We start from the raw sequence: 8,881 nt of genomic DNA, 5'->3' as shown, positions 1-8,881 counted from the left end.
GGGAGGGGGAAACAGGGAGGAAATGTCTTCCTTCAACTTGAAGCTGTACCTTCCCACAAAACAGACTCCTTCATGTGCAGGAAACATTTCCATACTGAGTAGCCTTTAGTTTTATTTTGGGGATTTTTTGAGTTGCTTTTCTTCCCTTTTATTTCCTTAAAGAAGAAAAAAGCGCTCAAAAAAAAATAACCCTCAGGGACAAAGACAACCAATATTCACTATTGAGAACCTTCAAACTCAGGAAAAAGAAATACCATAGAGAGATTAACAGAGGAAGGAGATCAAAAAACTATCCAAGCTAGCCAAGACCTACCACAGTCACAGCTGGAGTCTGTGTTTCTGCACCACTGACAAGACTGGGAGTGTCATTAACCTCTTCTCCGCTCCTGCGCAAGGGAAGCCACGGAGCTAAGAAAGGCCTCATGCAGGCTCCTCGCCAAATGTGGGAAGGGATTAGGGCCTCCTCCAGCAGCTATCCTGAAGGGAAATGCAATCTGAAGAGGGATGCTTTCTTTACAGCTCTCCCCATTAGCAGCACGGAGCTGCAGATGGCACTCTCAGCAACCAGGGGTAAGTCAGATATTGCCACTCAAGAGCTGCATTCTGGTGAGTGGCCACTGCCTTAATGCTTGTCTCATAGTATATATCACAGGAGTTATGGAATGGACCTTACAGATCATCCAGTCCCAACCCCCTGCCCTGGGCAGGGACACCTCCCACCAGAGCAGGTTGCTCAAGGCTTTAGCCAACCTGGCTGTGAACACTGCCAGGGTTGGAGCAGCCACAGCCTCCCTGGGCAACCTGTGCCAGTGTCTCACCACCCTCACAGGGAAAAACTCTTCCTAATATCTAACCTAAATTTCTCTTCTTTCCATTTATACCCATTATGTTATACCCATCCCGTACCCATTACATTATGGCAATCCCACTCTGCTTTTGCTCCCCAGTCTCATGCTGATAAAAAGGAGAGCATACACTTTTTAAATTCACCTCCTGAACCCATTCATGAGTGAACAAGGACACAGCTAACAGTAGATGCACTTATAGATTAAAAACCCTCGCAGTTATAAGGCAAATAGGGTGGCCCAACATGTATTCACAGAGGGCATCATCCATCCTGCTCTGCAGCTCAGGGGCTGAGCAGCTCTTCTCACAGTTCCATTTCCCCACGGGGTTGGGGGAAGAGGGGAATCTGTCTCCTTTCAACTGTTTCAAAGCTGTTCAACTCTCTTAGGGTTTGCCTGCAAAGCTGAAAGCTGTCATGGACCACTGGCCTAAAATAATTTAAAGTACTGGGTTTGTATCAGCTATTTAAAGACAAATACACCTCACTTTTAGCTTCCTTTACCACCAAGTTTGGGAATATGCAGGACACGGGTATATTGCTGTAATAGAGATTACATCAGTTAAAAGAATGAGGTGTTGGCCCCACTGTGTCCTAACTGGATTTTTCATTAGTTGCTTTGCTTTCCCAGGATATAAGCATCATATCCACTAGAAATCAATGTGGTTTATAGGTAAACTAATACACACAGAGCCTGCCTTCTTTATCCTGCTCATGAGATCAGTGCTGGTAGGATTTCTGGAGCTCCTGCCCAGATATTCATTCATTCATTCAACAATTCTTCTGAAGCACATCTTGAGATTGATTTTTTAGGAAAGTTCCCAGAGTTCTCTTAGAGATTCTGCCTGCACTTATGTCATGGCTATATTTAAAGAAGGAATCCCACTAAAGTGGTTTATAACGTGCTCTGGCAGGACAGTATAGACAGAGCTAAATCCTATTACGCTACTTAAGTTGCTTTCCCCCTCTAAAGTCATCTGTCAAATGCTGGTCCCAGACATAGCAGCCAACTATCAAACCAGCTTATCAAGAATCTTGCTTAAAATACCAAACCAAACAAAAAATGCAATCATCACACACATGAGGAAGAGAAACTGGGGCACTGTGCTGCTCCAGTAACCTCCTGGGATCCCAGGGGGTGGAGGAGGCTGGTGATTAGCTTTTTATTACAGTTAGATTGTAACCCGCTTGCACACCACTGGACTTTAATAAAGATAAAATTAAAATGTGTATTTTCATGTTAGTCTTGACTATTCTAAAAGGACTATATGGACAATATGTGAATGTAAGATATAGTTTTTAAACAGAGATCACACTAATAGGGCAGGAGGGTGTATGTGGGAAAGCAAAGCACTGTTCAGCCTTAACTCAGTACCCCACAGAGAAGGGGGAAAGCAGCATTCACAATCTCCTTTCCCACTAACTTGAAAATTGGCACCACAGAGTCCTGAAAGATTAATTCCCATAAATGTTAGATGTCCACATTTAAAGCTTTATAGCATTTGCTGCATTATGTCAATATGCTACTGCTGTGAGATTTCAGAGGCAAACCTCAATTCCACAGATCCCATACAATAATACAAAACAATGGGCTGGAAAAGACCTCTGGAGGTCACTGTAGTGCAACCTGCTGCTCAAAGTAGGGCTAATTTAATAGATGGGGTTGCTCAGAGCCTTGCCCAGGCAAGTTTCCAGCGCCTCTCAGGCTAGAATTTCCAAAGCTTCCCTCAGTCCGTGCTCCAGCACTACAAGGAAAAATACTCAGAAGTGACTGCACCCACCTACCATTTCCCATTTCAGCTCGTGGTTGTTGTCACTTGCCCTTTTGCCAGGCACCTCTGAGAAGAGCCTGGTGCCACCTTCTCCAAGTCTCTCCTTCAGGCACGTGAAGGCTGCTGCTCATGCTTTGTACTTCTCTCCAGGCTGAAGGGTCCCCAAGCCCTCCTTGTTGCCTTTCACAGGTCAGGCTCTAACCATCTCTGTGGCCTTCACCTCGGCACACTCCAGTTAGTCAGCACCTCTCCTGCACTGGGACCCCCAAATCATGCAGCAGTTATACAGCACACACAACTGGAGGAGAGCCCACACATGTGAAGTGGCTGATGACCCCATTTTAGGGCTACTTTCAGCTTGCTTAGAGGGCTGGACAAAACACAAGCCTTCAGAGCTCAGGTTTGCCTCCAGCTGCATGACCTACCCCACCTGGTCACCAGGCACCAAAGGTGACATGTGTCCCCACGCTGAACAGCACCAACAGTCGCTCTGCAGGCGTGAAAAACGCAGCAAGTACCACCTGAGTCCAAGAGAGAAACACTCAACAGCATGGATGTTATTCCTCAAAACAACACAATGAGACAGCTGATGGGGGAGGAAGGGAGAGGTAGAGAAGCAGCAATAGAGAAGTTACATGCTTTAGACTGAAAACAAGGCACCTCGGGAGTTATTCAGCAAGTCCAACTGCATGGATGCTCGTGCATCCCATTGGCTGCTGCCTTCCAGAGCTGCACAGCAACGAGCCCGGGAGGTGGGAGGCTGCCAGCACGCATGAGAGCTCCCTGCTCAACCCCTCCTCCGCATCCCCACAGCCCAGCCCGGCAAGCACTGCTGCTGCTCCAGCTCATCACACTATTGATCGCTCGGCCCCCACCGGAGGTCAATCAAGGAGAGACAGCCAAAGGAGGCAAGACCTCGGTTAAACAAATGACAGGGTGGATGCAGAGCAGCCAAACCCAGTGATCTAACAATAGCAATATAGGACAATTCCATATTCTACTTCCATTCATGCCTCAGATTTTCCTTAGCAAGTGGGAAGGCTGTGCTGCTAAGGATGGGGTGGAGGGGAAGGGGTAAGATGTGCAGTTGTGCTTATGTCAGAGAAGTGCTGACATCCAAAGGGTATTAATACTCCTCAAAGGCAGCACTGCACAGCATGAATGCTGCTCTTGTAGGTGTTTCACTCCATTAATTTAGCAAAGTGATGGAGGAAACAGTCACCACAGAGAAAGCTACTGAGGCTCAGCTTCCCTATGAAAGGGGCTCCAATCCCAGGGTTCTAGACCATGCTGACATTTACAAGAGAAGATCAGAGCTTCTCACAGGAGAGGCAGGACACAGTAAAGAAATTGGCATTATGTCAGAAAGCAACTGATCCAGCTATTGGGCTTATCAGCACCACAGCCACAAAGCAGATCATGAAGTGTGCCATGGATATGGAGGAGGAAAACCAGTTCTAGTGCCTGAGCACAATAGCTCACAGCAGGAGAGCTTGTTACAGCTTCCCTCTAGCACAACCACCTAAATCAAATCCCCATTAGATGCAAGCAAAAATTCATCTAAAACACACACACAAAAAGGCTGCAATTGGACAAAGAACTCAAATGCACTAGAAAGGTCTGGAATTCTTTCCATCCAGATCCCAGATCATTATTTCCCAGAAGCACTTAAGAGTCAGAGCCAAACAGAGGATAGAATGAACTCCTCTGCCCTATTTCCCATCATGTGCAGGAGAAGCTCATTTTCTCAGCAGTCACTACAGATCAGGTGCATCTTCACAGACACTGAAGTCACACATTGCTGATTCTGAGCTTGCCCCACTCTGTGTTGAGGGGGAGAATCATCAGCACCACTCCCTTTTGCCATCACACAACTGTACTTACCGAAGTTGTTTATGCAGCCTAGAACACCTACCTGCCTCCCACTATTTATAAACCAAAAAGTCAGAGCACTGCAGAAAGAACTGCGTTTTGTGTCACTGCCTCCCCAAAATTGCCTGTCCCTCAGCTGATCAAACGGCACTGAGGCAGATGAGAAGCACTAGCATGAAGTCAAATAGATAAGCTTGGCTCCTGACAACCAAACCCTGCACTGAAATGGGAGGCCCTGAAGCAATCCGTGCTGCCAGCTCTGCTGGGGATAGAACAAAGAGCAGATTTAATATCTTAAAGACAAAACCCACAGATTTCCCGCACGCAAACATCCACACACCCATTCCTGGTATGGTTGTCTCAAACAGGGAAAAGCTCCAAGAAATACAGCACCTTCATACACTTGCTTGTCAGAGAAAAGTAGATCCTGACAGCCCACTCAGTACACAAACGATTTAGAAGTTTTTAGGGACTAAGTGTACAAACTCATTTGAAAATCTGTCACATCTTCTGTTGGGTCCTTTGAGTTACAAACAGCAAAACTTATTGTAAAGACACTTGATAAGTAGACAGCTAAATATTAGATTTCTTCATTACTTGGCAGTAACCAAAAAGGTTTGCAATTATTTATATGGGCATAGTTCTCAAGCTTATAAATTACTGTTATTTCTACATCAACGTACTTTTACTTCAACAACAAAGGAGGTAAAAAGCATAGTTTTAATAAGTGAGATCTCCCCAGTTTTGACAAAGTACTACTTTCCCCATTAACAGCTGCTGCTACATATGAAGATTTGGTTTTCTTCTTTCTCTTCTCTAGCATCGTCACTGAACATTTAGCAACAGAAGCAAACCAAGAACACCACCATGAGAAGCTGTGACAACGCAGCATGGTGACAGGTAGGCTGGTTCTCCCTGGCTCAAGCAATCACTGAACACACCACTGCAGTCTTCAAGCTGGAGACACCACCACACTTACTGGAACAGAGCCAGGCAAAGACGGAAACAGTAGGCAGCACAGCTGGTTCCAAAACTTGTCATTTAGCCTACCCACAGGGTGAAGATATCCAGGTTTTCCTCAGTTTTCCTTTCCTCTTACAAAAAAAAGCTGTAAATCCATATGGACTCAAATGAATTTGACTTTGATATCTGCTACACAAATATTAAGATGTGTTGTTTAAGTGAGCTATCCAGAGGTCATCATCTAAACTGTGACCTGCTAGAGCATCGAAGCAGAGCAGACACAGCTCCACCCTAACAAGGCTATTTTTGCTGCTGCGCTTGAGGATCAAAGCTTTTCCCTAAGAAGTTATGATCCCAGAGGCTAAGGCCACTGTGGGAACAGCTAGGATGGGAAGAAAATCCTTCTCTTTCAGGATACTTGAGATGGAAGCAAACACCATACAAGCTCTGTGTTAAACTAATATCACTGATGCACAGCAACAAGAAAGCCTTATTAAAACCTGTACCTAAATCAAGGAATACTAATATTCATAACTGAACTTAAAAGCACTACCCTCTGGGATACTAGAGAATTTCCCCTCAAAGACTGCTCACCTCATTGACAGTCATGTTGCTTTTCATAATTTTGTTCACAAATTCAATCAAGCTCCAGATAAAATCTAATCAAGTTGGACAAGCTGAAATGCAAGGGCTGTTGTTTCAAGTCCTTTAACGAGAGGTCAGCTCAAAATAAGCCTCTGATGTCCCAGGACTTGAGCAGGATTATTCCATGTAGTTCATTGCTGTAGGCACCAAAGACCATTTTAGCTCCCCAAACTATTTTTAATATTCACTCTAGTGAAGCATTTGATCTCTAGACAAGCTAGGTTTAGTCTTCTGCCTTTTTTGCTCAAATCCTTAGTGGTTTCTCCAGGCACAAAAATGGCTCTCCTAGGGATAGGAAAGACCTGTTATTCACAGACCTTCATTACTATAATTGTTCCTCAGCTTAAGCTCGTCCCTCTGGAAAACATAACCATCCCAGAGAACTATTGCTAGGCTGGAGATACTGACCATCCTAAAGCAAATATAAAAGCTCCCACAGATTACCAGGGCAAAGCATTTAGGAAGACCTCATTGTTCACATTTAAGACATGTTGGTCACTTCAGTCTGTCCTTCAGAGACACCCTTGTCCTTTTCTCCTCTCCCCTTAACTGAAAAATCAAAATTTAGCAACAGTCAAGAACTAGATACTTTGGCTACTTTCCAGTAAATAGTCATTAGGAAAAATTTATCCCCACGACACCTGAATAAGAGGAGCAGTCCTTTTGTATTTACACATTTCAGACTAAAAGCATTCAAAACTTTCAACATAACTTGTGATCTTTGAAATATAGCTCTTAATTAACTCCTTGGAATATTGACCTGCATGCTGATATTCCAAGAAAAAAAAACTATTCAAGAGGTTCTGGGTTCTAAAGTTAACTTGAAGTTTCACCCATGGAGCCCAGGAATAACAGCATAACATTTAAGTACCATACATGACCACTGTGACATTGCAAACCAATGTGATTTTGGTTAAAGCATGTCCAGCCATACCCCACACATAGCTGTCAGCTGGCTACTGTTCTCCAGTTCATCCAGCACGTAGGAATCTTCATTTAGACTATTGGCTCTGATGCAGACCCAAGGCAACACTCTCTATGAATGTGGTGTTGAAGAAAAAAAAACCCCAAGTTTTGTTACCATATTACTCACAAATTTTATTTAACTAAAATCTTATGAGGAAAATACCACTTTTCCCCAACATCATACCTCCATGGATAACAAGACAATGAGTGCTCCCACCAGCCAAATTCCAAACATTTGAAAAGTCATTCTTTCTCAGCTACTGAACAGATAAACAGAGCTAATGAGTTTCCAGCCAGCAAGACACTCCCCATCTTCCTCTGGTTCAGCATGTGTAGATCAGGTCATTTCCGATTTGGATTCCAGCAGGAAGAGCTATTTCAGCCAGAGCCCAGAAATAAGAAGCCCAGAAACCCAGACTCACTGACTGCACTGCATTCAAAAAGCACTTGGAAAAAAGGCTACTGATTAAAGGAAGGGTGCCTTTATCTCCAACTCACCAAACATCTGAAAGGATGTTCCCTCCCAGACACTTCAATGTATGAAGTTTGGTGCCCTTCCTCTTTTTTATTTAATTAGATAAAGTCTCTCTAAAACAAAAGAGTTTGTTCATTTAACTGTTTATCCAGCCAGCTCCAAAATTAAAATATTCCTGCCCTGTCTCCACTCCAGGTTGGTCCCTGATGACTATCTCCAATATTTTGCATATCAATATTTCTTTCTAGAAACTAAGCTCCAGGGAAAATGAAGAAGTAAAGGAAGCTCAGGCATATTTATCAGGCTTGACACTTCCCATCGGTATGCAACACTAGAAAACCATTTCCCTGACAAATGGATGGACCTGAACTAGTCACACAGCCCTGTATCTTGCTTTCAACCTCATTACTCTTCTAAAGAGGTACAACTCTGAAAAGGGCTTCAAAATGCAGATAGACTTGCAAGAGAGGAGCTTGCAGGGAAGGTGGGGACTGCAGCTATGTTACAGACACCTGCTGAGCTCCAGGGGTCTAGTGAAGACAGTGTTACTGCTTGTGCAGCTGTGAAGTGGCATTACACCACCACTAAAACACTCCCTGTCACACAGTATGACTCTGTCCCGTTTCACAGGTCACAACAAAGCTTTAATGCACTTTGGTGAGGAGGAGATGCACACACACCACCCAATAAGAGCATCAAATCACACATAATCTACTGCTGTGGAAGTGAAAAATTGGTCACCTGCTCACGTGGCAACAAGAACAGCCCAAAACTGTGAAAGTGATGGAGAGTCTGGTGTTCAGAGCAGAGAGAAACAAAGAAAGAATAAGCTCTGGAAAAGGATGGGTTCGTGCTAGCACTTGAACAGGAATATTCCCTGCTCAGCTACAATTCTGCAGGTCACAAAGTAACCAGAACAAAAATGCTATCACAGCCCCTGTCACCCTGGCACTGTGTGGGTTGTTCTGTTTGCTCTCAGCATTGTTTCCGACTCCAAACCAGAAAGAAGCCATAAGGGCAGGAAACAGCTCATCTATAAGCCAAACCCAGAAGTGTGGCTTTTCCATGATGGTTTAAAAAACCCTATGGTTTAGAAAAGCCTATGGGGTCACATGAAGACAGAAGTCAGCCAAGAACCTTTTACTGGGTTCCTGCATTGTGGTTCTTGATTCAACACCCTGAAATATTCCAAAAGGGAGATTCAGCACAAAGCCTGGCATGTCCTGCACTTTTCAACCCAAATCTTAGTGCCAAAGCACTATGAAGGCACGGGGACTTTGTTCCTACCCCAGGTTTCTGCCAGACCAGGGTTATAACAACTCATCTGACAAGAATAAACAGTGT

The sequence above is a fragment of the Acanthisitta chloris genome, unplaced genomic scaffold, assembly GCF_000695815.1.
Source record: "Acanthisitta chloris isolate BGI_N310 unplaced genomic scaffold, ASM69581v1 scaffold14591, whole genome shotgun sequence".
Lineage (NCBI taxonomy): Eukaryota > Metazoa > Chordata > Aves > Passeriformes > Acanthisittidae > Acanthisitta > Acanthisitta chloris.
Note: the sequence above shows the minus strand (reverse complement) of the source record.